The sequence below is a fragment of the Anolis sagrei genome, chromosome 2 (assembly GCF_037176765.1).
Source record: "Anolis sagrei isolate rAnoSag1 chromosome 2, rAnoSag1.mat, whole genome shotgun sequence".
In the NCBI taxonomy this organism is placed as follows: Eukaryota; Metazoa; Chordata; class Lepidosauria; order Squamata; family Dactyloidae; genus Anolis; species Anolis sagrei.
The window spans coordinates 257,537,101-257,562,383 of NC_090022.1; the positions used below are offsets into that span (position 1 = coordinate 257,537,101).

The window sequence follows — 25,283 nt, forward strand, 5'->3', positions numbered from 1 at the left end:
ACCCTATAAATATTTGTGGCCATCTCTGAACATGGAGGCGCAGATTATTCTACTTTCTGGGAATTTCTAGTTAGAAATATCTTTACACCAGGCATCCATATTTTATGGCACTGATGTTGTTTTTGTGGTAATTCTTCAATATCTTCTCAAGGACACATCACAGCCTCTTCTATCCAGTGAAGCCAGCAAAATCAAGTATGGCCTCCAGGAACCAGTGTTTTAATTCATAGGAAATCTAGGCCATTTTTCATGTTCACAACACTCCAGAATGTAATAAAATGAGTCCAATTGAATGATCACAGAGATCCGGGTGGATACAGAAAATACATTTAGACAACCAAGAGTGCTCAAACATGTTTCTGTACCTCTCACTTGCACCAGAACCAACTTGCAGTTTCTCAAGTCACTCCTGATATGAAAAGAAAAACTTTCTTAGGGGCTGTCTGCAATTTATTGCAAATTGCTTTGTAAACTGTTTTAAAAAGAAGATTTGACTGTTGAAGAGGCAGCAGGGAAAAAAGGATATATCAGTATACATAGATCTCAATTATATGGATGGTTTTTTTGTATGTATCAAGTGCTTTCTCAGGACAATCACAAGAAGAAAGGCATTTCAATCCTTCAAATAGCAGAGACCTATATGGATGCTTTTATATACAAAAGTATAATGTGTAGAAAAGCACATAAAAAGAGCCATGATAGATCACACCAAAGGCCTATCATCTAGTCCAGTCATGACTACTGGCTTTCATATTGGCAGGGTAGTGAATCTGCTTCAGGTATTAGACAAACAATACAAGAGAGCCTCCCCACAAATAGATCCAGTACCTTGGATAGTTCCTTGATGTTTGGATTAAATGCCAGAATAGATTCATCTCTCACATGAGAGCCTTCAATTGATTGTTTCCAATAAATCAATTAACTCAATGGCCAACTAGTGGTTCATAAGAAAACCATAAAAGCACAGGAGTGAAAATTCAGCCCTTGTTTTTAATTCTGCAGCATATAACTTCAAGCTCATATTATTGGGAGGTGGTAAAATTTCTATGAATTGTATTTTGTTCTCTGTTTCCAAAATCCCCCATGACCATAAACTAGTTGTTTGGATGTTGTCAATAGTGGCTCACAATTTAAAAGAACAATAACATGAAATATCTACAACCATATTAAAATAGAATTACATAACAGTTCAACCATCTTATTCCCTGGGAAATACGTTCTAAAACCCCTTGTAGATACCAGAAACTATTGATAATAGCAAACCCTTTATTTTAATGATACCAGGGCTGTAAGCATACCATACAATTGAGCTGGAGGATACAGAGTGCCCCACAAACATGTCCAGATGATTTTTTTGTAATGCAGGTAAGTGAAACCTTGGATATTGAAACCATAGATAAGATTGTATAGCATTTACAGTATTAAAACCATCCATACCCAAGTTAAAGAATAAAAAAGAGCATCCACCATTATGTTATTTTAAAATAACATAATGGTTTTAAAGCCCTGTATGAATAAAAGTTTTTAGCGTACCAAAAGTATTTTAGCCTCCCTTCATCTTGAAGGATAAGATGAAAGGAATTCCAGAGTATATTGTTTTCTATTGTTTCATCACCCTATGGGGAGCTCCCAGGGTGCAATGGGTTAAACCTTTGTGCCAGCACAACTGCTGACTGGAAGGTCGGCAGTTTGAATCCAGGGAGTGGGGTGAGCTCCCGTCTGTCAGCTCCAGCTTCTAATGCAGGGACATGAGAAAAGCCTCCCACAGGATGGTAAAACATCTGGGCATCCCCTGGGCAATATTCTTGCAGACGCCCAATTCTCTCACACCAGAAGTGACTTGCAGTTTCTCAAGTCGCTCCTGAAACAAAAAAATATCACCTTATGAAACAAGTAATTGCTGTATTCAGTACAAAAGCATTTATTTATATGCAAAAAGCATATTCTCTAACCGGTTTTTAAATCATTCAATATAAAATTCTTTTGTATTGCACTGAATAAAAATACTGTTTGACTAGCCCAAAAAGCTGTTTTTCTTGTCATATGAAGTTGAACAATATTTCTTGTCTTAAGGATGTCTTTGTAGCAAATGTCTTTGTGGGGAAGTTAACTTATATTCCAGGCTCACTATATATGAATCTGTCACTTTTTTCCCAGAAACCAGGGAAGAAGCCGTTTCTGTGTTTGAGACTTTCATACATTACACTCTGAATGTCACAATCTGTGTGTGCCTAAGGCCATATCTGTCAATAGCAACCCCATTTTTAGCAGAACATTTTAGTACGTATGTCACCAGAAGAGGGTCTATATGAAGAGCTCAGTAATATGAAGAGGAAGAAATCATATGAGCTATATAAGACAAATGAAATGAATTATTTTAATTATTATAGCCTTCCAAAGTCCACCATATCTACGTATAACACAGCATTTGAAAATATGTTGTTGTCGCCATCACTGTTTAAATATACCAGCCTAACTAAACTCATATCTAAACTGCGTTGCCAGTTTTATTTTTCCCCATAAAGCTCTATCCTGGTACATCTTCTAGTGACATATTTTAAAATTTTCTTGCCAGGTAAGAGTAAAAATAATAATAAGAAGAAATGATATATTACCTTGCACCCTCTCCGAATGTATGCCTTTTTCGTTAGGGAGAAGACTGTTCCAGATGGCAACAGAGTAATGGGAAAAGGAGCAGTATAACAATGTTATGTTCTTTTAGTTCCATCCTTGGAATCTTTAATGTGAAAATAGTTGAGATCTCTTTCCAGATATCAAGTGGCCACCTAATAACATACCGGAGAACTGTGGCTGCTCAGTGATCTTGAACAATCTATAAGATACTCGCAACATATAGTTCTTAAGAAAAAGGCTTCACAGCTAAGTATTTCTCTTTTTTGTTTAAATGGGTTGTTTGGCATGTTTTTTTTTCCTTTGTCATTCAGTCCCTCAGAGTGTTGATCTACCTGTAAAGTGACTCCAAGATTGCTGTTACATCTGTTCTGAATCTGTGTTCAGTTTTACTTAGTACCTTCTCAAGGGGATCGTAAAGGCTGCTGGTAGCCTTCTAAAAGCCCATTTGAAAGCTTGGTATCTTCTCTAACTTCTTAAAGAAAGGCTGCTGTTGCATAGTGTGAACTGCAACCTAGTGGTTTGAGATGTCATTGGTCTCTACCACGAGGTCTCTCTTGCTATTCAAAGCTAGTACAAGGCATTTTCCTGAAAATGAACAGACACATTTTTTGTGTGAATACATCTTATGCATGTGTTCAGTCAGGCTTATTTCGGACTGCCATGGGACAGCATGTTAATACATTTTTCCTTCTTTCAGCTTCCATTGCTTATTCCCAAACTGTTTCTCTCAAGCAACACAAAAAGCTTTTGATTTCTTGTTATAAAATTCTTAGGGTTTAATACAGCATTCTTTAGTCCAATATCTATCTATCTATCTATCTATCTATCTATCTATCTATCTATCTATCTTATGACATGATGGAATAGTATTTTTTTTTCAAAAGAGCAGCTATTTTTCATCTTTAAATGAGGAATAAACATATTTTCAATGTTTACTCTCTTAATTTCCTTACAACCATGGTCAATTGCTGGATAATAGGTCAGCTTTTATATAAATGTTATTTATTCAGTTGGTCAAATTTAGTTAGGAATATCAAATGGATTTTGCCAATGGGTTATTGTAATGAATTGATTTTTTTTTACAATAACTGAAGTAGAACTACTTAATGCAATCAGTAATAATTTCTTTTGCAGCACAACATTTGCAGTTTCTTTATACCTATTATTATTATTATTATTATTATTATTATTATTATTATTATTTACCTATTTACTTTATTTATACCCCACCTTTCTCAGCTTACAAACTCCAGCAAAAATTAAATGCTGCCTCATAAAACAACCACAAAACATGCCATATCAAACTATAAAATGGTTAAAACATATAAACAATTAACACACACAAAAACAATAAAACAAATTAAAAATGTAACAGATTAGAAACATAACAAAGTGCCAAGTCTTGGTTTCCATATTTATTGACTTTTTCATGGTCAAGCTGTTGAGGTCGATTCTATGTATCCTATTCTCCAAACACCTGGGTAGAGAGCCAGGTCCTTAGTCTTTTCCTGAAGATGGGGGCAGCCAGATGCCACTAGGGATGGAGTTCTACAACTGAGGGGCCACCACTGAGAGGGCCCCTTCTCTTGTCCCCACCAGTAACACTTGCGAGGGGGTGGGGTGGGACCAAGAGCAGAGCCTCCCAAGAAGATCTTAAAGCTCTAGCTGGTGTTTGGACAGGTAAGTTGGATCAGAACCTATTAAGTACACCATAGGCTACAACCTTGTAGTATTTTGAGATATATATATATATATATATACACACTGCATGTTAGTTTCTTTAGAATAATAAGACAGTACAATTGGCTGTTTGTATTCACAAATTCTTTATGGATTCAGTCATTCATGGCTTGATAATATTTTTTAAAAATCCAAAAAGCAAACTTTGATTTTGCCATTTTATATAAGGGGCACCACTTTAGTATCCAATATTTTTGCTATCCATGGGAATCCTGGAACCAAATCCTAGCAGATAATAATGCCTTACTGTAAATTATTTGGATCTAACTGTTTTGGAAAGTGATAATGTTACTGAAACTAATTACTTTTTAAAAAGTCTTCTTCAGTGCTCTGACCTCAAACCTCAGCCAGGAGAGGCAGAAGCGTGTATGTATATGTACTAAAGAAAGTGGCCCTCAACACACTCATGCTAAAGTTTTTTTTAATTAAGATTCCAAAAATAAATAACACCTTGAATTTTATTTGGATATATATATGCTTTCCTATTAATGCTATTTCTACACATTTGAAGTAATGTGCCTTGATAGAGTAGCTCCATGAAGTGCCACATTAGAACATGAAGCATTTTACAGGACACAAAGTATAGCATTATATATTCCACCTTAACTTCTATGGCAACATCTTATGGCAGCCTGGGCTTTGTATTTTGGTGAGGCATTAGAATTCTGAATGATGCTCCCTAAACTGCAAATTCAAGGATTCCATTGGACGTTGCCATGGTAGTTAAAGTAGACTCATAATGCTATAATTGTGTAGTATGAAAGGGCCCCAGTTGAGGTTTCTGAATGTTGCCTTAGAGTCAGTCTCATGTAGCATATATTGTAACCATAACATTTGTGAGATAATAAGGCACACTTGAGATGTTTCTAAAGTTCATAAAAACGCTCCTCCTTAACGCTGTAAACCAAAAAAACTATGGTGTAAGCAGAGTCAGCTCTAGAAACATTCTCAAGCTGGGAGCAGGTGGAACGTAGCAAATATTCTTCCTACTGGCCAATGGTCCTCAAGTCCACAGCTCTCCCATCCCATTGGTTTGAGGAATTGTTCTCTCCCATCCAGCTATTTACAGTTCAGACAATTTCCACAGTCACCATAAAGTCCAATGGGATCCAAGTGAAAAATGGAATGTATTTTCAAAATATAGACCGTAAGACTATTTATGGACTCACTATCATTGTCTTCTAAGCCCATACATTATATATGGCACATCTCAATGTATAGTCCCATCTCAAACATTTTTACAGCTGAATGTAAGTCTAGCCAGTCTACCCATTAGTTTTGAAACAGATGCTCATATTTCCCCTTCTACTTTGTCCTTCCTCCTTTCATTGTACTGAGTCCAAGACACTTCTTTTGTCTACATCTTCAATTGCCTAATCTTGTCTGCTTCCCGATCCCGCTAGTCCAGATTAATTTAATAAAAGAAGCAAATATAGGATGACATAAATCTGTGAAAATCAGACCATCCTATCCATCTGCAGGGGTAGGAGTGAATGCATATTGCTGGATGCATTATTTAAAGGCTTTTCCAATTGTGACAAGACTGACAAAAGCAGCATTATGGCATATTTTATGTATTCTTAACCATGATAGAAGCCATAAAAGGTGAACCAAATTTACAGTCTTGAATATCATAAATCATCGGATGGATCATTCCAATATCTGAAGACATATCCAGCAATATGTGGTTTTCAAACTTCTGGACACTTTAGAAATGGCCTCCATTATCTAACACCTTAATAAATGGAGAGCAGCATACATAATGTTGTACTTCTCCTCTTTCTCCTCTTAAACTATAGAGATCTAGTTCCATTCAGTTACACCACACAATTATATTTTGTCGTGCATTGGTCATTCATTCATGCTATACTGTCCCAACTAGACCTGATCCACTGAATCTATAGAACTTACTGAACTCACTTAAATCTCAACATAGTAATTCCCATTGATATAATGGGTCCCATCTGAATGGGCACAGAAGTTTTGTTTTGGTCTATTGAGTTCCTAGTACTGCTATTTGTTATGCATAAATAGTTAGACTTTACTTCAGTTTAGATTAATGGTATTTAATCTTTGGCCAGAGATAACTGTATATTTCCTCCATGTCAAATAGATATGATTTGAACTTCCAATACTATTCTAAAAGAGGAAGGCAGCAACACAGCTTAGTGGCTGTATTTTTAAGGTTAAGTAGGGTAACTAATGGGAAAGCGAGTAGAGACCTCTGAGCTTGTCCACCCTGACTCTGTTTGAGGTTAATAGGGATGCTTTCGATTCTAAGATATCCAAAAGTGAGAAATGCAAAACAATATTTATTTATTTATAATATTTATATCCTGCTTTTCTCAGCCCTGGGGAAGACTCAAAGTGGTTTACAAAAATAATGGCAAAATTCAATGCCTTACAAAAATAAACCAAATCATAAATTAACAACATATAACTAAGCACAATTTCATTAATTATAATAATTATAATATTTATTAGCAGGAAAGTCAGGAAAATCTCTAAGAAATGGAACAATAGGATGAAGTATTACTAAAATCTATATATGGAGGTAAGACATACAAAATTGCTAATTGTTAAAACTTTTCATAATACACTTATCTATAAAGCATATCACAATTAAGAACACATAAAAGAGTGAAAGACCTTTTGAACTTAATTGACAGTAACTTTCCCATAGTGAAACAGCCCTTTCCTCCCAGTGCATAACTCTCAAATGTCTTTCTTTCTTCAAAACAACTTCTTTCAGAAGACGTGAAAGAAAAATAAGTACAATTCACAAGTTTAGTGTCACCCCCAGCCTGTCAACATGCCACCATGGGTACGGGTACCAGAATTCAAATCCACTTAGTTTCATTTAGTATGCTATATGGGTATATTTCTTCACACCCATAACAGCCCTTTCATTACTGTTTTCATGTGTTACGTTGTGCAAATGCTTTGATATCTCACCTTCTGGAGTTAAAACTGATGGTATGCAAAGCAAGGGTTAGATTCCCCCACCCTCTAATTCTGTTAGCAGAAATGGAGACAATTACAGTCTTTACACTGACTATGATGGGAATGCAAAATCTCAACCAGTCATTTCACCTCATAAACCTGAAATAGAAATTTGCAACATATATTCAGAGAATCAGTCTTGAGACAGGGCTTTTTCAGATAGTCAGTAATGGTATCTGTGTGGGTGTATAATAAGAAGACTGATGTAGCATTTTATTTCTGAAGGTCTTTAAAGATCCTGTGATCATACAGTTGTATCTCCCTAGATCAGGCATCCTCAAACTGTAGCCCTCCTGCTGTTTGGGCCTTCAACTCCCAGAAGCCCTAATGAGCTTGTTCAATTGTCAGGAATTCTGGGAGTTAAAGGCCCAAACAGCTGGAGGGCCACAGTTTGAGGATGCCTGCCCTAGAGGGTCTCTGAGGAGTAGACAACTATTTGCTACCAGATGCACCTTGACAAAAACACAATGTAGCCCTCATCACTGCTTAAGCTGGACAGGGCTTGTTGGAATTCAAGTTCCACAACATCTAGAGGGCACAGATGTTGTGGTCTCATGTTTGCTTCAGACCCCCTCCCCTGTAAGGAGTCCAGATCTATAGTAGAAGTGTTCTTTCCAGACTTCAGTTTGTCACAAAAAGAACTTCTGGTTACTCTGGAGCTTCAACAAATGTCCAGAGTGACTACCAGTGTTTGATATGTGGAGCAATCCAGTGTCCACATGTCAAAAAGACCCACTGTTGTTTCGCTGGCCAGAAACAGCTCCCCAGGAAACCCTTTTGGTAATCACAGGGCTAGATGCCTGTTGTGACCTTAGCAGAAGCTGTGTCAACAGAAAGTCTATTCTGGGGAGCTGTTTCTAGTTGGTGAAACAGCAGCAGTGGTGACAGCAACCCCTGGGAGTACCAGGCACTGGTGCCAATGAGTTGATGGCCTCCTGGCCATGAGAGCTACAAATTGGTTTTGGGGCACTTCCACATCAATATGTGTGCATGCCTCATGGTGTATGTGTGGCATATTGCCATGGTGTAGATGCAGCTTACACTGAATAATAATAATAATAATAATAATAATAATAATTATTATTATTATTATTATAAACTCCTAGATATCTCTATGGCCATGTCTACACCAGGCTGGTTACTCTGGGATATTTCTTCCCCGGAACTGCCCCAGATCTGGCAGGTACTTACTGAATTCAGAGCTTTCCCCCTGATTGCCCTGTCACTTTGTCCCTGTGTCTTCACTCTCCACAGAAGTCCCTATGAGTACCCAGCTATAAGTTGTCATGCCTGCCATTGTCCAAATTGGGTGTCTGCAAATCTAGCAAGGTAGGGATAGAGGGACTCCCTCTTTCTTGTGAGTTACTCGGGTGCCCCATTCTAACATCAGTAGATATGACGACTAGATGCTTTAAGGGAGATCCATGATTGGTGGGAGCAATCAGGAGATCCCCTTTAATAGATTTATAGTTGCAGGAGCCATGGGCCATCTAGTCCAATCCCCTGCCATGCAGGAGAAACACATTCAAAATACCCCTGACAGATGACCATCCAGGCTCTGTTTGAAGGCTTCAAAGGAAGGAACTTCCACCACATCCCAAGGTAAAGAGTTTCACTGCTAAACAGCTCATACAGTCAGGAAGTTCTTCCTAATGTTCAGGTGAAATCTCCTTCTCTGTAATTTGAAACCACTGCTCCGAGTCCTAATCTCCAGGGCAGCAGAAAACAAGTTTGCTCTCTCTTCCTTGTGACATCCTTTCACATATTTATACATGACTATCATGTCTCCTCTCAACTTTCTTTTCTGCAGGCTAAACATACCCAGCTCTTTAAGATGCTCCTCATAGGGCATGGTCTCTGGACTTTTGATTCCCATTCAGGGTGAGAAGGGCGGGTATAAATAGAGTAAATAAATTAGGGTCATGGGGAACTTTATAGAAGGCCTTACTGAAATCAAGATATGCTACATCCACATTTGCTGCATCTACCAAGCTTGTAACTCTACCAAAAAAAGTGATAATATTAGAATGGTATGACTTGTTTTTTAGAAATCCACATTGACTTTTAGTGATCACAGCATTCCTTTCTATGGGCCCTTCCAGACAGGTCCAAAATGTGAGGCCTGTCTTGCTTTTACCTGAGGTGTCTAAACGATGCCTCAGATAGAAGTGAATTAATGTGGAAAAAACTGGGTTTTCCCAGTTTACTTCGCATTAATTGAACACCTGGAAAAATCCAGACCTTAAGCTAAAATCTGGATCTATTCAGGTGTGGGCCCTCTGGGGTTTGCTTCCCAGGACCACTTCTGTAGTCCTAGGGGTCAATCCCACAGCCATCCTGGTTCTTCAGGTTCCTTGAGCCTGAAGGAGAGGGAGGGCACCCACCCCTCTCCCCACACCTTCCCCACTTCTCCTAGCCCCCCCATTTTTCTCCAAATAACTTATTGGAGGGGCGTGCTGGCAGCTCAGAACTTCTGTACAGTATTCCGGATGCTTGAAAATGACACTTAAGGAGGTGGGGGGAGGGACGGCGGAGAGAAAGCCCCTCTGGTAAGTGTGTGTGTGTGTGTGTGGCCGGGGGGGGGGGGGTAAATGGGGGGCTGTGGGCTGGCTGGTTGTCAGGGTCAACCAAACGTTGACCTGTGATAGCATCTAGCCATCCCCTGAGGGAAAGCCCAGGGTTGTAGGAGAGGATGATTGAAACCTGGAAGTAGGTTATTTTAACCCGCTTTCTCCCAGGTTTCTCCCTTGGTAGAAGGGGCCCTATGTGTTTGCAGACTGCCTCCTTAATGATCTGTTCCAGCCTGGTATTGATGTCAGGCTGATTAGACAGTAATTGTTTGGGTCATACTTTTTTCCCTTCTTGAAGACTTCTTGCACTGATTCTGCTGTCCAACACTGGTCCATCTGTCCAGAAAGTCTGAGGATACTCAAGAATTTTCTGCAAACTCAGGAAAGTCCCCCAATTTTGCAAAAATTAAACCAAATTCAGCATAAGGGCAGAAAACCTAGTTAACCGCTAGAAGTCCCCATGTATTGTCAGACACCGCTCTGAGTCCCCTTCGGGGTGAGAAGGGCACCATATAAATGTTGCAATTAAATAAATAAATAAAAAATAAATATTGTGCAGATAACCAGCACTGAATTTGAGCCCAGGGTTTTTGTTGTTGTTGTTCATGTAGGCCCCATCTACACTGCCATATAATCAAGTTTTAGAATGCAGATTAACTGCATTGAACTGGATTATATGGCAGTGTAGACTCATATAATTCAGTTCAATGTGGTTCAATCTGCATTACATATCTCTACACTGGCCATTATAATGCAGTTCAAATGAAGTAACATGACCTCTTGATTTCTTATTTTCTATGTGGAAGGATTTTTATGTGTGATGGTGAACTCAAACTGTGAACCCTAAAGCCCACAGACATAGGCTTATGTGTTTACTTGAAATTTATTCCAGCCTGTTGTTGAAGTTCTCAGGTGAATGTACATAACAAAAATGAAACATACAATATGATTTAAAGATACAATACATTAAATACAAGCAATATACAAGCAGCTGCAAGATATGATAATAAGTATCAAAGGCAGAATGTTTGAGAATTTAAAAATATAAACCCATGGAAGCAAAACAGCAATAGCCATGTTGGCTATTGCAAAATATCCAAAATCCATTTTGTAATAATACTTTAAAAAGAAAAGAACAGAAGCTTTCAAGATCTTCAACTTTCTTCATGAGGTTTCAACAAAAAAGCAAGAAAGGCAAAAAGGAGGAAGACTGGATGTCAATGTCTACACATCTTGAGATATAATGGAGAAACCGTCTGCAGAGTCTGAAGTGAGGCTTAGGTGATACAAGTTTATTAGGTTTCACCTGGAATAGCTTGTAGGCATGTTGAGAAAAGAAGTGTATTGCAATACATACAACTATAAAACAGAACTGGAAGTAAAACATTGCGTAAGCTGAAAGGCTCGAGATAATAAAAAGGACTTTATGTGGATTTGAAAAGTCAACAAAATCACCACTAAGTTGATATCTCTAGTAAGGGCATTACACAATGGCAGTGGGGGGGGGGGGGGGGCTTCCATTGCCTCACAAAAAGATACAGGGTCACTCAGAGAAGGGTTGTCAGGGATAATTGTGGAGAATGGATAGGAATACATGGAAAGAAGCAGTGCTTTAGAAATTCCTGTCACTAGCCATGAAGTAGTTTACAGGTTACTAAAGTCAGAAGTTTGAAATGAATCCAGGTGTGGACCAGGAACCAGTGAATTTGATACAATTCTGGTGTGATATATTCCAAATATCTGCTTCCAGCCAGTACATTGGTATCATTTATTTTGCTACATGAACATTCTGAACTATCTTTAAAATTTGTCCCATGTTCAATGAATGCATTGAACCACTTACCAGAACATAGACTGAAACCATGCTGTCAACACCCAAGTCTGATAGTAGCTGGTATACCTAGTTATCTTGGTCAATGGTAGAAAGCACACTTGCAAATTATTTTATAAGTGTGCTTTTACAATTTCATCTTATTGGCCCACATCTATTTCATTAATGTGCCCAGATATTGGTTCAGCACTTTATCTGGATCTAATGACACACAAAATCAAAATGTTATTGATGTTTCTTTTCAAATCATTTTTGTGTAGATCAGTAGTTTCTCATATATTAGAAGTTCTTAATCTGTAGCCCATGGACCCCCAAAGAAGCCATAAATTAGCTTCCGTGGGTCCATATGTAAAAAGGGGGCATTTCTCCTAATAGGGCTCCATCCAGCAATGTTTGAGACATCATGTTCTATGGCCTACTTCAGAGCAAGCCAAAATTTCAAGCAACACCAAATTGTAAAAAAGAGAGGAGACAGAGCAAAAGGCAGTCCCGCATCAAGCAGGCATTGAAAAAAGAAGACTGTGTGGGTTTTTGTTTTTGTTTGATGCTGGCCCCTTTTAAATAACCAGTTTTACTTGGCACTAGCTGTTTTTGCTCTTGTGGCAAAATAGCAGTAGGCACAAGAACACAGAAACAGGGGCTTGATGAAGGCCATGGGCTGCTGTCGGGAAAGTGCAGGCTTGAGAGGAGCTAAAGTGCTGCAGGGGTCTTTCTCACTGTGGAATAGAGAAATGAGACATGCCGTTATCTCTTGAATTCACTGTTGAGAGGCCTTTCTTTCGCCTGCACAGACTGCTCCTCTTTTTGACTTTCTGCCAAGCCTAATGATCACAGTTTTGTTTTGTTTGTTAATATTGCTCTTTCATTTTCCAGTCATTAAAAAGATATTTAAAATTAGCATACTTGTTTTTAATTTGATAGAAAATGGGCTTCACAGTTTGAGGGTCCTCCTGGATATGTCATTGCAATAGCATATTCATTTTTTAAAACAGTGGTCAAGACTGTGTTTTACCAGTTTAATTAACTGATATGCTTTGACTGCGGCATTGTTTTGTCCATGCCTTAGTGACACCAGTGGTACATCTGCACTGTAGAATTAATACAGTTTGACATGTCTCAGTGTTATGGAATCATGGGAGTTGTAGTTTTACAAGGTCTTTAGCCTTCTCAGCCAGAGTGCTTGTGCCTCACCAAACTGCAAATCCCAGCATTCCTAAGCATTGAGTCATGGTAGTTAAACTAGTCAAACTGCATTAATTCTACAGTATAGATGCACTCTTTTAATCAGTTTATTTTTAAGCTAAACAAAAGGTGCTGGTCTTGATTTGTAAAACAACAACAACAACAACAACAACAACAACAACAACAACAACTTTATTTTAACCTGCTCGATCTCCCGGAGGGAACTCAGGGTTGCTTCCAGTAAAAAACACAGTGTCAAACATTCAATGCCAAAATCCAAGAACAACATATAGCAAATCAATAGAAGTAATATAACAACATAAATTAACATAGCATTGAACAACCCACACTTTGCAACATAATAAGTGCTTAAAAGCACTTAAAAAATTCAATTAAAATGATTATTAGAGCTGAGGTGATATAAGTTAATTAGGCAAAGGTAGGTATTCAGCACTTCAGCAGGGATATATATTGAGGTGTAATCAGTCCTCCTCTCCATAAGCTAGAGTATATAGATGAGTTTTCAGGAGCTTTTTAAAGGAGGGGAGAGAGGGCGCCATTTTTAATTCTTTAGGGATGGAGTTCCAGAGGTGGGGAGTGATCACGGAGAAGGCCCTCTCTCTTGTTCCCACCAACCATGCATGAGATGGGGGTGGGACCAAGAGCAGGACCTCCTCCACTGACTGCAGTGCTTGTGGTGGTCTGTATACAGAGATGTGGTTTTCAAATAATCACATCATGAATCATTTAAGGCTATATAGGTAATAACCAGCACTTTGTATTTAGCCCAGAAACAGACTGACAGCCAGTGGAACTGCCGTAACAGTGGAGTTAAACAGATAACACAGACAATTGGGAAGTTATTTTTTTTACTGCAGCTCCAAGAGTTCTTTAACTAGCATAATGGGTATAATATAGAGCAAAATCAGAAGGGTACTACTGTATAAATATACACTAATTCTATGGATCCTAAATTCACATTAAAACTATTGAATTACAGCTACATATGGCTTCAATATTTTTTGCTGTTTTAAATAATTTAGTTTGGAATTGTTGTTTTCAACTCAAACAAAACATTCTTAATTTATATAGTCAAACAATATGCCCTTATTTTCACCATAGTATTCTGGATACTGGTGAATTCACCTCATATTTTTTAATCACTACTGACAATAGGAGACATCTCTCTTTTACCACAGGATGGTCATATTAACATTCTTGTGTGTGTGTGTGTGTGTATCTCAATCATACATACACACATAAATGGGTGGAACTCCCCCTCCTCTTCCTCTTATTTCTTACGACTTTATTTCTTATCTGTTATTTCCTTCTTGTTTACTTCTTATAATTATTTACTCCTTTCTCTCATCCACCATCTTCTTTTCCTCTTTCCTCTTCCTCTTTCCTCTTCCTTCCTCCTCTCTTCCCGATCCTTCCACCCCTTCTTCGTTCCTTATTATGTCTTTTTATATATTCTCACTTGATATCTTGGGCACTGTTAATGTGTCCCTTTCTTTATGTCCTTGTCTTTGTCCTTTGTCTTTCAATTCTTATTACCCCGTGGGGAGCTCGCCCTTTCTTAGTTAAGGTTTCTTACCTTCTTTCACCACTGTGCCTTTCTTTCTTCCTCCAGTCTAGAAGAGACTTCTTTTCCACACTTCCGATACTTTCTTTCGATCTTAGTCTCTTTTCTTCATCCTTTTTTCTTTTTCTTAGAGTTCTGTATGCACGTCCGGAGATATACGGGGGTGCCTTACCCCGTGAGCTACTGCGGCGGCCCGCCTTACCTCGGGGATCTGTTTGCCGGGACCTTTAGGTGCCCCCCCTTGAGGGGGGAGCCCCTTTTAGGTCCGTCGGCCGAAGCCCCTTGCGGTTACGCAGTTTCCCCCACCTCGATCCGTGGGGGAAAGGGAGCCTTAGCTCTACCCAGCCGCCTACAGAGCTGACACCTCTCTGCCGAGATCTAAGGCGTCTGTCTCTCCGCCATCACGGCATACCGAAAAAGGGTAAGAAAATATTAAATAAATACCTATATTAGACTGAACAAAGATTAAGGGCTAGACAGAGGAGGACAGCAAGGAGGGAATGGAGAGGGAATAGAGCGATAGGAATATAAATAAGCCTGAACACATCAACAACGGATAATTAAAAAGTATATATTGCTCCACTCCCTACCTAACCCCCAACCCGTTCCCATACAGATACTCCTAAGAATCTCACACACAAGGCTTACTAATTATAGAGAAGAGGGAAAAAAGAAAAGGAAAAAAGACGTAAACCTACATAGAGACAGAACAAAGCTGACTGTAGAAGATAGGCAGAAGGAATAAAGAATCTCAGAAGAGAAAAGAAGACAATAGAAAGGTAGTATAGATAAAGATGTCTACACCGAAAAGCAAAGGGGAGAAAGAGAAAGAGAAGGAGAAAGAGAAAGAGATGAGAGAAATGAAGGGAATACCCAGGAAGAATTCACTGACAGAAGATATAATCCCAAAAGAGATGAGCATAAAAGAAATGATGAAAAAGATATTAGCAGAGATACAAACGATGCAAGAAAAGCAAGACAAGATGCAGGAGAAACAGGATGCGTATCAGAGTGTTGCACAAGAACAGATGGCCGGCCTGAAAGAAGAATTAGGAGCCATGAAAGGAAACATAGCTTCCATTCAGAAAGAATTAAAAGAATTAAAAAAAGAAAAACAAGAGCTGAAGAAAGAACAGGATGAAATATCTGTGAAAGTAAAAACCATGGACCTAAAAAGCTACAGACTAGAAGAAAGACAGGAAGCCATGGAAGCAAAGAATATGGAGTATCAACTCAGATTAAGAAATATAGTGGAAGAGACAAAAGAGAATATACAGGAGAAAGTTACAGAAATCCTGACAGAAATGCTAAACTGGACAGAACAAGAAGTGATAAATCATACAGATAGGATTTATCGGGTAAATACGATTTATGCAAAAAAGAACAGAACCGCGAGGGATGTGATCGTGAACTTTACGAAGAAAACGGTTCGTGACGAAGTGTTAAGAATAAATAGCAACAAAAATGTGTTTTACAAAGGAAAAAAAGTAGCAATCCTGAGAGAATACCCAAAAGCGACGCTGAATAAAAGAAGAAAGTACAACTTTCTTACGGAAGAACTAAAGAAACAAAACATCAGATTTCGCTGGGAGAAAGGAGATGGCCTGATGGCAACGTATAAAGATCAAAGATTTTGGATTCTAAATGAGGAATGTGCTAAAGATTTCTACGATAAGATAAAAAGAGAATCAGAGAAAGGAAAAGGAAGGAGAAGACAAGGCAGAAACTCCCCGAAAAGGCAGAATGATCAAGACAGTGCAAGAGGACAAACAAAATGGATGATAAGAACAACAACAGAAGAAAGCATAAAAGGAGATAGACCAAAAGGACCAGAAGAAACAAGATATGATGAAGACGAACAAACTGAGGAAGAAGGAGAGGAATACAGAGAATCGGAGAGAGAGGAGGAAGTGGAGGAGGAAGATACACCAAAAGAAGAATGCATGGACAATTAAAAATTTATTCAAATAATATTAACGGGATTAATTCACCGAATAAGAGAAATAAAATATTCAACAGATTAAAAAAAGAAAAGTATCAAATTATTGCTCTCCAAGAAACCCACATAACACACAAACATGTAGCTCACTTAGTTAATAAAAAATTGGGCAGAGTCTTCTACGCCTCAGCAAGCGAAAAAAAAAGAGGGGTGGCAACATATGTAGACACAAATATTCCGGCAACCCTAGCCTTCAAAGACGATGAGGGAAGGTTTGTGGGAGTCAATATTACGATTCAAGGGAAAACTCTACTAGTCTGCAATATTTATGCACCCAACGGCTCTAAAACAGTATTCGCAGAAAAACTGAAAAAACAAGTAGACACCCAACTATTCGATCAACTGTTAATATTGGGGGACTTTAATGGGGTATGTGAGAGTAAATTAGACAGAAGTAAAAATACAAAGAAGAAGGGAAACAGAATATCAATCAGTGGAAACCTACCGAAATCAATTCTAAAATGGAAAATTGAGTATGAACTACAAGATATCTGGAGAGCAAAACATGAAAAAGAAATAGACTATACCTTCTATTCAGACCGTTTTAGAAGCTGGTCCAGAATAGACATGATGTGGATATCAAAGTCATTAACAATAAAAGTAAAGGAAATACAGATACTTCCAAGGATAGAATCAGACCATTGTCCCCTAGTAATGAAATTACAGTTAACTAAACCGACCAGAAGGTGGAGACTAGACGAAAATCTGTTGAAAAAAGAAGAGGATATAGAAAACAACAGGAAAAAACTAAAAGAATATTTTGAGCTAAACGATAAAGAAGAAACTCATTTGTATGATATCTGGGAGGCGAGTAAAGCAGTTATGCGGGGTAATCTGATTCAACAAAAAGCAAGAAAGGACAGAATGAAAAGACAAGAGTGGGAAACAATTATGGAAGAAATTAAGCAGGAGGAAGAAAATTTAAAGAAGAACCCAAGGAATAATAAAAGCCTAAATAAACTAAAGATACTACATAAACAAAGAGAACACATCGAAGTAGAAGAGAGAGCAAAAGAATTAAAATATCTAAAACAAAACCACTTCATGAACGCAAATAAGCCAGGGAAGTGGCTGGCTAGGAAATTGAGAAGAAAAAGAGAAGCAACATTTATAACAAAACTAAAAGAAGAAGACAAAATGTACACCCAAGAAGAAGAAATAAGAAGACAATTTAGAGTATACTTCCAAAACCTATATAAAGAGGATGAGATAGACAAAGAAAAAATTGTAAAATACCTAGGAGAAAGAAAAGTAAAAAGGATATCAGAAGAGGAAAGGGAAGATTTGAATAAAGAATTTGAAGATCTGGAAATTAAAGAAGCAATCAAAAATTTAAAGACGGAAAAAGCCCCTGGCCCTGACGGCTTTTCTGCCACCTATTACAAAACATATCAAAAAGAACTAATACCCTATTTGAAAAAAATCATGAACACAATTAGAGAAACTAAGACCATCCCAAATTCATGGAAACAAGCACACATTTCGGTTATACATAAAGAAAACACTGACCCAGAAAAAATTAAAAATTACAGGCCCATATCACTCTTAAACATAGATTATAAAATATTTAGCTTCATAATTGCGGAGAGACTTAAGAAATTGCTTACGAAAAGAATCAAAGAAGAACAATCCGGTTTCCTCCCAGGAAGGCAACAGAGAGAAAATGTCAGAATAATACTAGATTTGATTGAACACTACGATATCAACAACCAAAAAAAAGTAATGCTGCTGGCCCTAGACGCGGAGAAAGCCTTCGATAGGGTAAACTGGGATTTCTTTAAGGCACTCCTACAAGAAATGGATATAGGATATTTTTTTCAAAATATAATAAATGCAATATATCAGAAACAAGAGGCCAAAATCTGGATAAACGGACAGGAAACGGAGAAAATAGAAATTGAGAAAGGGACAAGACAGGGATGTCCCTTATCCCCGTTGATATTCATCCTGTCATTAGAAGTTCTCCTAGATAAAATTAGAGACGACAAGGAATTGGAAGGTGCAAAAATTCAAGGTCAGGAATTCAAATTAAGGGCTTATGCGGATGATATCATCTGTATAATAGAAAAACCGGAGAAAAAATTGGGAAAATGGATACAAACAATAAATGAATTCGGAGAGGTGGCGGGATTTAAGTTAAATTTGGAAAAAACAAAAGCATTGACGAAAAACATCACACAAAAAGAAATGAAAAAACTGGAAGTCATATGGGGTATCCAGACAGTAACGAAACTGAAATATTTAGGAATAATATTAACGGCTAAAAATTCACAATTATTACAGAACAATTACACAGAAGGATGGAAAAAAATGAAAAAAGAAATAGAAAGTTGGAAAAACATGAATTTATCGCTATTAGGAAGAATAGCCAGTATAAAAATGAAAATATTGCCAAAATTTATCTTCCTTTTCCAGAATTTGCCAATAATTAGAAATCAAAATCTTTTAATAGAGTGGAACAAAGAAATAATGAAATTTATTTGGCAAGGCAAAAAAGCAAGAATTAATAAAAAAAATATGATTGAAGATACAAAAAAAGGAGGATTTGCCGTCCCTGATCTAAGGATTTACCATGAAGCTAGTGCACTTATGTGGGTCAAAGACTGGACGGAACTGAAGAAAGAAAAATTGCTTACCTTGGAAGGAATGGAACTACGAACTGGATGGCATCACTATTTGTGGTATGGAGACCCAAAAAAGGAAAAAAAATTCGGGAACCATTTTATTAGATCCGCAATTATGAGAAGCTGGCAAAAATATAAATTGAGATTATGCGAAAAAACCCCATTATGGATCTCACCGTTGGAGGCCAATCACAGAAGAGAAATGGGATGGAACAGCTGGCCGACTTATAAAGTATTATTAAAAAAAGGACAAGGAGAGATGGTACTAAAGACCCAACAAGAAATGAATGTGATAGATAAAAAAATATCATGGTTCCAATACAGACAAATAAATGAATGCTTCAAGAAGGACAGAATACTAGGCTTCCAGGAAGAAGAGTCCTTTTGGGATAAGATATTAAATACCAAGAGAAAGATAATTACTAAAATATATAAGAAACTTAGAGAATGGGATTTAGAAAAAGATGGAGAGAAAAAATATATGAAAAGATGGAACGAAAATCTGGGAAAAACAATTAGGAAAGAAGAGTGGGAAAAGATATGGAAAACGAAGATTAGATACACTTACGCTATAGATCTGAAAGAAAACTGGCTAAAAGTGGCACATAGATGGTATCTGACCCCCAAAAAACTAAGCAACTCAAACAAAAATTTAAGCAGTAAGTGTTGGAAATGTGGGAGGACAGACGGCACATATTATCATATGTGGTGGTCTTGCCCGAAGGCGCAAATTTATTGGAGAAAAATTCACAAAACAACACAAGAAATGTTAAACATAAAACTACAATTTAATCCAGAAATATTCCTATTAGGAATAACTGAAGAGAAAATAGAAAGAAATACAGATAAACTCCTCTTCTTAATGAATACAGCAGCAAGAATGTGCTATGCAAAGATGTGGAAGAAAGAAGAAACCCCAGAGGTGAAAGATTGGTTTGAAAAAGTACTAGATATCAAAAATATGGACAGATTAACATACCTGATAACTAAAAGTAAAGGAACCCCGATAAAAGAAACTGATTGGACAAGAGTGCTAAATTATACAGTCCAAATGAGTAAGAATATAGGTCAATAAATAGAAGAGAGAATGATAAGGGATTATGAAACAAAGAAGAAAGAAGGAAAAGGAACACCCACACGGAAGATACGAAGGAAGTCAACGAGAGAGACGTTTCCATCTGTCTCCAATCTCATTTTAACTACTATTTCTCTTTCTTGCTATCTTCTCCCCTCTCCTTTTCCCCCCCTCGTCTCCTTACCTACCCTTTAATTTTTTTTTTTTCTCTCCTGTTTCTATTCTATTCTTCACCCCTCCACCTATTACCCTCACTGTCTTCCTTTCACTCTAATACACTCACCTTTCTCTACACAAACTATCTATTTTGATTTGTAACGTAAAGAAAATTTCTTAATAAAGAATATTTAAAAAAAAAATAAATGGGTGGAACTCCCTTTTCTATAGAGAAACACAATGATCTTTGTATGACATAAATTAGCGAAAGACTCCAGAACTTTGAAATTCCATGTTCATATAGATAGGAGTCTAAGTCTGGAATCATAATTTCTGGATCTTGGTCACATAAGGAATCCGAAGTGGTGTAGAAAACTTCAAGACTGTAGCGATCTTCCAAAAGATTTCTGGGCTACTGAATGAAAGACATTGCCCACACTCTAAATTGTCCCAAAATTTGGGGGGGGGGGGGGGGGGAATTCATGGGATGTGTGTGTGTATGTTAGAGAGAGAGAGAGAGAGAGAGAGAGAGAGAGAGAGAGAGAGAGATATGTAAAGAACTCTTGCTTTCTGGGGTCTTCTTTCCTTGCTGTTAACCTCATAACCATTGACCACATAAACAAATATGATACTGAAGTGAGACAAGATGCTGTCATTTTGAGATAAGTGATTGGGTAAACATCTCTGAGTTATCTATGGGCAGTATTTCATAAGCTGTGAAGTCTGGGAGAAAATAATTTCCTGAAGATGAATTGCAACCTTTATCAATTGTTCTTGCAAGTGGGCTATCTGGGTGGAATAGACTGAGGAATGTGATTCAAAACTTTTGCACTTGTATATTATCGTTAACAATTTTGATTATTGAAATGGCAGTACAAAATAAAAATCAAGGGAATATGCATAATGTTACAGGTTTATCTATCTTTCTGGATACTATTTATTTAGTTTTACATTCTGAATCTAATGACTATCCTGTCTGTTAAATCATTCAAAACAGCTTCCATCAGTTTAACTACAGAAGATCCTTCTGAAGGAACAGCGGGGAACTGGTCTGTGTTGCCTATTGATTTTAATCCCATTATAGCAAGTTGCTATAGCATCATCAGACTGGAGTTGTGCTGACATACTTTGGTACATAGGTGGCCGATACATTATGACATATCCAACAGGACACTGTAGTGGTCCCATTGTTTCATACTATCAGCACTGCATATTTTGACATTTAGCTAACCAAGCAATCTATGTATAGCTATATCTCCATTAACAAAGTATGGTAGAAGAATTCCTGGGCTTTTCTTCTTTAACAGAAATTTGGATACCAGACATATAAATGAGATGGAAATAATTGGGATAGATTCCTACACCACAAAAAAGAAGAGCGGTTCAACATGTTTCAGTGATGTTTTGATTTAAAGCTAAACAGTGTACATGTGTGAAATGAAAAAAAGGTCAGGTAAGCCATATACAAATAAAGAAAAATATTCTGGATTTTCTAGAGAGCACTTGAACACTTCTACTTCTCTTATTATTTTCATTTTAATGGTAAAATGAATAGATGCATGCTTAAAAAATGTCAGGGTAGCTGGAGAAGCCAGCTAAACTGTTTCCCCTTCTTTCTATTGTGTTTCATTCAAATGTGCAGCAAATTATTTGGGAAGCAGCTGTTTACCTTGCTTGTTGTATATTACTTACATAGGTGATCCCTTGTAGCTCAAAGATGATGGCCTTCCAGATGTAGTGTCTTGGCGATGAGTCCATAGGTGACTGTGGAGCCCTATTCTTGATCTACATGTTCTCCCACAGTGAGATGGAAGGTGGTTCTGGTCAGGCTTGACTTGATGTGCTTTCCTCTTGGCACGTTTCTCCCTTTCACCCTCTATTTGTGCCTCTTCGAATTCTGCAGCACTGCTGCTCACACCTGACCTCCAATTAGAGTGCTGAAAGGCCAGGGTTCATCGCACTGCCTCCGAAAAATCCTGCAAATCTCTTGGGAAGACAGGTGGGCAAATGTCAGCATGCTGGAAGAAGCAAAGACTACCATCATTGAAGCTATGCTCCTCCACCATCAACTGCGCTGGACTGGCCACGTTGTCCAAATACCCAATCACCATCTCCCAAAGCAGTTATTCTACTCTGAACTCAAGAATGGAAAACGGAATGTTGGTGGACAGGAAAAGAGGTTTAAGGATGGGATTAAAGCCAACCTCAAAAACTGTGGCATAGAACTGGGAAGCCCTGGCCATGTTATATTCGAGGGGTATTTTTTAAGTAAAGTCCATTTTGTTGTAGACACTAGTAGTTCACGCGCATACTGCAACGAGCGCATGCGTCGTGTACCGGCATGCCTCAGGAACAACTGTGCTCAGTTTCCGCTCTGTAGTTAACCTGTACGGTTCTGTTCTGTGCTTTAAAAATGTTTAAGACTATCAACTCACCTGCCACATGTGAGGTTCGCTCAGTGATACGGTTTTTGTCAGCAAGGAACCTGCCTGCTGCAGAAATTCATCGACAGATTTGTGAAGTGTATGGTGATACTGTTATGAGTGAAAGCAAAGTGCATAAGTGGGTACGACAATTCAAAGATGGCCATGACAACGTCCATGAGGAGGACCGCTTTGGTTGCTCTTCTTTGATTACAGACGATTTGGTTATCGTAGCAGGCGGCAAGTTTTTATGAAGAGGGTATTTTAAAATTGGTTCAGAGGTATGATAAGTGTTTGAACAAACTTGGCAACTATGTTGAAAAATAGAGTGAAGTATGTACTTTCTGAAAATTAATTTACTTTTTTGAAATAAACTTTTGTTGTGTACTTATGTTTCAACGGACCTTATTTAAAAAATAACCCTCGTATAATCACACATAGCTACAGTAGGATCATCTACAGCAAAATCCCATTTTTCACAGGTCTAGCTTTATTGCATTGTTTATTGTTGCTTTAATCTAACACTATAAGCCTGTCTTTTTCCAGCCCCTCTTCGCCATTCTTTTAATGCCAGTGCTGGAAAATCAAACAAACAACCTTCCAGACAAAAAGAAGACAAGACAAGAAGGCTTCTGAGCTGGCCTACTACAAAAAGACTTTGTAAAAAAGTGCATTAACTGCATTGAACTGGATTATATGAGTCTACGCTACCATTTCATGCAGTCCAGTGCAGTTAAACTGCATTCTGAGACCCCATCTAAACAGTCATATAATGTGGGATAGGAAATGGATTAGCCTGAGGCATCCAGATGCTGCTGCAGTGTAATCTTTTTCAACCTGGAATAAACCTGATTGTCCCGGTTAGTACTGGTTTAAAAGATACCTGCAAAGGTACAGATCTTACTAAAAAGCTGGACCTTTGCAGGTATGTAGGCATTGGGAACTGTGTCCTGGTACTGCCATTCATAATCCCAGTGGGCAGTTCCTATAGCCAGTTTTCCCTGTCCTTAAAAACAAAGGAAAACCCTTCACAGGAGCCACAAGGCTTGATTTACCTTCCTGGGGACTGGAAAATGAAACCAAAGAGCTTTGGCGGGGGCAGAGGAGAATTCCCAGTTAAAAAGGTGGGATTTGGCCCACTGTGTGGCTTAGAAATGTGAGGAAAACCAGCATTTTAAATGCCGGTTTTCTTCACATTTGGGTCAGTATTGAAGAGCCTTAAAACAGCATTGTATGACAGTGTGGATGGGGTATGTCTGTACCTGACTAAATATTTCTTCACATTGTAGATGTTTCTAATATGGAGCTAGAACAGGTTCACAAACATTTATTTAGGGCATTATTTTATATTTATTGAAGTACGAGTTAGCCACAACTTCATATTACCTTTTACCAGGTATGCAGAGAACTTTGGGTCACACTTCTTATATTGAAAGCCGAGAACTGAAAACGCTGAAAATTGGGTTTGTCTGGATTCTGGTCCATTGCGCTTGGAATACTATATTATTGGCGGAAGACTGCTGATCTAAACATCTGCTGATGCGGAGAGAGGGTGGTCTATAGAAATAATAATAATAATAATAATAATAATAATAATAATAATAATAATAGATCCCACAGCCTTATAATTCTACAAAATCTTGCTTCTTGTGAATAGAAAGGAGACCATAAATCAGGTATTCATATTGCATAAAGTTTTGAGGGCTTATTAAATAAATTTGTTTCTGAATCTTCATTGAATGTTTAATATGGACCAAATCAGGAAGAGGATGGCATCCTGCATGTTTACTAATATTGAAAAAGACACAATTTCTATTTTGACTCAGTTTGTTGAAAAGAAAATAAGTATGTACAACCTTGCAAAAGTGAACAAAAATTTTCTGAATCTTTAACAGGTTACACCCTGGTTTGACACCCTAAGAGGCCATGTCTAGATCTAAGGTTCCAGTCCTCCAAATCTTATGGCTTGTGGTCATCTTGAGTTGGCGACACCATTGAAGATGTCTGAAATGCACAGAACAAAAGAATGGCAGTTCCACATGATAGTCTTTGAGAGCTGTAGGGATGCATCACATGAAGAATTGTGACATTTCACTACAGCTTAAAGATTTTGTGAACTTTTCCATGGTTACTATCTGCAGCTGACAAATATTCAGCCATAATTCTGAGAATTTCCCTAAGGAATCTGCAATTCTTCATTGGGAATGCTAATTAATCATTGAGTAAAATGTAATGTATGTACACTGCACACATTCTATGAAACTGTGGTATATATTAAAAGTTATTATGTTTATTTCAAAGCAACTCCAACTGAGTTCAGTAGAACATCCTCTCAGGTAAATATACATAGGTTTGTACTCTTGGCATGAAATAAGAATTAACGATCCAGCTGTATGCTGATCTAGCTTAGTGAGCCTGATAAACTCCATCTTGACAATAGCTGACATCTTCACATGACCTG

At 37.8% G+C, this 25,283-nt stretch overlaps 2 long non-coding RNA genes across 2 annotated transcripts in view; one reads left to right on the forward strand and one right to left on the reverse strand.

The window, feature by feature from the left end:
* Positions 1-25,283, forward strand: part of LOC137096144 (uncharacterized) — a 65,434-nt gene that overhangs the window by 21,087 nt on the left and 19,064 nt on the right. The gene's annotated exons all lie outside the window — the stretch shown is intronic.
* On the reverse strand, positions 12,418-24,241 carry LOC137096145 (uncharacterized). The gene is made up of 3 exons (XR_010909341.1): positions 24,209-24,241; positions 22,092-22,385; positions 12,418-12,494 (listed from the first exon to the last, which is right to left on the reverse strand). It is a non-coding gene; the product is annotated as an uncharacterized lncRNA (long non-coding RNA).